Below are 6,000 nucleotides of genomic sequence, written 5' to 3' on the forward strand. Positions count from 1 at the left end.
AAGTAAATAATGTACTTAAGTATATAATGTAAGTAAGTATATAATGTATTTAAGTAAATAATGTACTTAAGTAAATAATGTTCTTAAGTATATTTAAGTAAATAATGTACTTAAGTATATAATGTAAGTAAGTATATAATGTATTTAAGTAAATAATGTACTAAAGTATATAATTTATTTAAGTAAATTATGTACTTAAGTATATAATGTAAGTAAGTAAATAATGTTTTTAAGTATATAATGTATTTAAGTAAATAATGTACTTAAGTATATAATGTAAGTAAGTATATAATGTAAGTAAGTATAAAATGTAGTAAAGTAAATAATGTACTTAAGTATATAATGTAAGCAAGTAAATTTAATGTACTTAAGTAAATAATGTACTTTAGTATATAATGTAAGCAAGTATATTATGTACTTACGTATATAATGTAAGTAAGTATACAATGTATTTATGTATATAATGTACATAAGTATATAATGTATTTAAGTAAATAATGTACTTAAGTATATAATGAATTTAAGTAAATAATGTACTTAAGTAAATAATGTTCTTAAGTATATAATGTATTTAAGTATATAATGTACTTAAGTATATAATATATTTAAGTATAAAATGAAATTAAGTATATAATGTATGGAAGTATATAATGTATTTAAGTAAATAATATACTTAAGTATATAATGTAAGTAAGTATATAATGTATTTAAGTATAAAATGTAGTAAAGTAAATAATGTACTTAAGTAAGTAATGTACTTAAGTATACAATGTAAGTAAGTATATAATGAATTTAAGTATATAATGTATTTAAGTAAATAATGTAAGTAAGTATATAATATACTTAAGTATATAATGTATTTAAGTATATAATTACTAAAGTAAATAAAGCACGTAAGTAAATAATGAATTTAAGTATATAATGTATTTAAGTGAATAATGTACATAAGTATATAATGTAAGTAAGTATATAATGAATTTAAGTATGTAATGTATTTTAGTACATAATGTATTTAAGTAAATCATGTATTTAAGTACATAATGTACATAAGTATATAATGTATTTAAGTAAATAATGTACTTAAGTATATAATGTATTTCAGTAAATAATGTAAGTAAGTATATAATGTATTTAAGTATATAATGTTTTTAAGTATATAATGTACTTACGTATATAATGTATTTAAGTAAATAATGTACTTAAGTATATAATGTAAGTAAGTATATAATATACTTAAGTATATAGTGTATTTAAGTATATAATTACTAAAGTAAATAATGCACGTAAGTAAATAATTTACTTAAGTATATAATGTAAGTAAGTATATAATATACTTAAGTATATAATGTATTTAAGTATATAATTACTAAAGTAAATAATGCACGTAAGTAAATAATGTAACTAAGTATATAATGTATTTAAGTGAATAATGTACATAAGAATATAATGTAAGTAAGTATATAATGTAATTAAGTACATAATGTTTATAAGTATATAATGTATTAAAGTAAATCATGTATTTAAGTACATAATGTACATAAGTATATAATGTATTTAAGTAAATAATGTACTTAAGTATATTATGTATTTAAGTAAATAATGTAAGTAAGTATATAATGTATTTAAGTATATAATGTTTTTAAGTATATAATGTACTTACGTATATAATGTATTTAAGTAAATAATGTACTTAAAGTATATAATGTAAGTAAGTATATAATAAAAGCAAGTATTTAATGTACTTAAGTATATAATGTATTTAAGTATAAAATGTAGTTAAGTAAATAATGTACTTAAGTATATAATGTATTTAAGTAAATAATGTACATAAGTATATATTGTAAGTAAGTATATAATGTACTTGAGTATAAAATGTAATGTATTTAAGTAAATAATGTACTTAAGTAAATAATGTACTTAAGTATATAATGTATTTAAGTATATAATGTATTTAAGTATAAAATGTAAGTAAGTATATAATGTAAGCAAGTATATAATGTACTTAGGTGTATAATGTATTTAAGTAAATAATGTTCTTAAGTATATAATATACTTAAGTATATAATGTATTTAAGTATATAATTACTAAAGTAAATAATGCACGTAAGTAAATAATGTACTTAAGTATATAATGTGCATAAGTATATAATGTATTTAAGTATATAATAACTCAAGTAAATAATGTAAGTAAGTATATTATATACTTAAGTATATAATGTATTTAAGTAAATAATTACTTAAGTAAATAATGCAAAAAAGTAAATAATGTACTTAAGTATATAATGCACTTAAGTAAATAATGTACTTAAGTATATAATGTATTTAAGTATATAATGTATTTAATTAAATAATGTACTTAAGTATATAATGTATTTAAGTAAATAATGTAAGTAAGTATATAATGTATTTAAGTATGTAATGTTTTTAAGTATATAATGTATTTAAGTAAATAATGTACTTAAGTATATAATGTATTTAAGTATATAATTACTAAAGTAAATAATGCACGTAAGTACATAATTTACTTAAGTATATAATGTAACTAAGTATATAATTTAAGCAAGTAAATAATGTACTCAAGTATATAATGAATCAAAGTAAATAACGTACTTAAGTATATAATGTAAGTAAGTGTATAATGTATTTAAGTATATAATGTATTTAAGTAAAAAATGTACTTAAGTATATAATGAATGCAAGTATATAATGTACTTAAGTATATAATGTATTTAAGTATATAATGTATTTAAGTATAAAATGTAGTTAAGTAAATAATGTACTTTAAGTATATAAAGTAAGCAAGTATATAATGTATTTAAGTATATAATGTATTTAAGTATAAAATGTAAGTAAGTATATAATGTAAGCAAGTATATAATGTACTTAAGTATATAATGTACTTAAGTATATAATGTATTTAAGTATATAATTACTAAAGTAAATAATGCACGTAAGTAAATAATGTACTTAAGTATATAATGTATTTAAGTATATAATGTACATAAGTATATAATGTATTTAAGTAAATAATGTACTTAAGTAAAAAATGTAAGTAAGTATATAATATACTTAAGTATATAATGTATTTAAGTATATTATTACTTAAGTAAATAATGCACGAAAGTAAATAATGTACTTAAGTATATAATGCACTTAAGTAAATATTGTACTCAAGTAAATAATGTAAGTAAGTATATAATAAAAGCAAGTATATAATGTACTTAAGTATATTATGTATTTAAGTATATAATGTATTTAAGTATAAAATGTAGTTAAGTTAATAATGTACTTAAGTATATAATGTATTTAAGTGAATAATAAACATAAGTATATAATGTAAGTAAGTATATAATGAATTTAAGTATATAATGTATTTAAGTAAATAATGTACTTAAGTATATCATGTAAGTAAGTATATAATGTATTTAAGTATATAATGTATTTAAGTATATTATGTATTTAAGTATAAAATGTAGTAAAGTAAATAATGTACTTAAGTATATAATGTAAGTAAGTATATAATATACTTAAGTATATAATGTATGTAAGTATATAATTACTAAAGTAAATAATGCACGTAAGTACATAATGTACTTAAGTAAATTATGTATTTAAGTACATAATGTTTATAAGTATATAATGTTTTTAAGTAAATAATGTACTTAAGTATATAATGTAAGTAAGAATATAATGAATTTAAGAATATAATGTATTTAAGTGAATAATGTAAGTAAGTATATAATGTATTTAAGTATATAATGTAAGCAAGTAAATAATGTACTCAAGTATATAATGAATTTAAGTAAATAACGTACTTAAGTATATAATATAAGTAAGTATATAATGTACTTGAGTATATAATGTAATGTATTTAAGTAAATAATGTACTTACGTATATAATGTACTTACGTATATAATGTAAGCAAGTACATAATTTACTTAAGTATATAATGTATTTAAGTATATAATGTGCTTACGTATATAATGTATTAAAGTAAATAAAGTACTTAAGTATATAATGTAAGTAAGTATATAATATACTTAAGTATATAATGTATTTAAGTATATAATTACTAAAGTAAATAATGCACGTAAGTAAATAATGTAACTAAGTATATAATGTAAGCAAGTAAATAATGTAATCAAGTATATAATGAATTGAAGTAAATAACGTACTTAAGTATATAATTTAAGTAAGTATATAATGTACTTGAGTATATAATGTAATGTATTTAAGTAAATAATGTACATAAGTATATAATGTAAGTAAGTACATTATATACTTCAATACATTACATACTTAAGTACATTATTTACTTAAATACTTTATATACTTAAATACATTATAAACTTAAATACATTATATACTTACTTACATTATATACTTAAGTACATTATTTATTTAAATACATTATATACTTATGCACATTATATACTTAAATACATTATATACTTACATTTTATACTTAAGTACCTTATTTACTTAAATACATTATATACTTAAGTACATTATTTACTTAAATACATTATATACTTATGTACATTATTAACTTAATACATTATATACTGACTTACATTATATACTTAAGTACATTATTTACTTAAATACATTATTTACTTATAAACAATATGTACTTAAATACATAATTTACTTAAGTTATCATTTTTTACCTACGTGCATTATTTACTTTAGTAATTATATTCTTACATACATTATATACTTAAGTATATTATATACTTACTTACATTATATACTTAAGTACATTATTTACTTAAATACATTTTATACTTAAATTTATTATAAACTTACTTACATTATATACTTAAGTACATTATTTACTTAAATACATTATAAACTTATGTACACTATTTACTTAATACATTATATACTTACTTACATTATGTACTTAAGAACATTATTCACTTAAATACATTATATACGTAAGTACATTATATACTTACATACATTATATACTTAAATACATTATATACTTACTTACATTATTTACTTTAATACATTATATACTTAAGTACATTATTTACTTAAATACATTATATACTTAAGTACTTTATATACTTACATACATTATATACTTACTTACATTATATACTTATGTTCATTATATACATAGTACTTATGTACATTTAATACATTATATACTTAAGTAAATTATATACTTACTTACATTATATAATTATTTTCATTATATACTTTAATACATTATATACTTAAGTACATTATGTACTTAAGTACATGATATACTTATGTACATTATATACTTAAGTACATTATATATTTAAGTACATTATATACTTTAGTACATTATTCACTTATTTACATTATATACTTAAGTACATTATATTCTTACTTACATTATATACTTATGTACATTATATACTTAAATACATTATATACTTAAGTTCATTATATACTTAAGAACATTTTAACTTATGTACATTATATACTTAAATACATTACATACTTAAGTTAATTATTTACTTATGTACATTATTTACTTAGGAACATCCTTAAATAAATTATATACTTAAGTACATTATATACTTAAGTACATAAGTATATAATGTAAGTTAGTATATAATGTATTTAAGTACATTATATACTTACTTACATTATATACTTAAGTATATTATTTACTTAAATACATTTTATACTTATGTACATTATATACTTTAATACATTATATACTTACTTACATTATTGTGAATGTTGAATGTAGGTAGGATTGGCAATCCTCAGCTGAAGACCTCTGGGTTTCAGTCACTTATCACAACAAAAATCGTAACACTTCGCGTATTCATATTTGCACTATATATCTCTGTGCGGAGAATAAAGGTAATTCATTTGATCAACAATTGGATAACTTTTTGATCAATCTTGAAAAATTAACTAATGAACATCCTAATGATATGTTCTTAATTTTAGGTGATTTTAACATGAGTTCCATTCGATGGAATGAAACTGAAGAGGGCCTTCAAGCT

The sequence above is a fragment of the Pararge aegeria genome, chromosome 26, assembly GCF_905163445.1.
Source record: "Pararge aegeria chromosome 26, ilParAegt1.1, whole genome shotgun sequence".
Lineage (NCBI taxonomy): Eukaryota > Metazoa > Arthropoda > Insecta > Lepidoptera > Nymphalidae > Pararge > Pararge aegeria.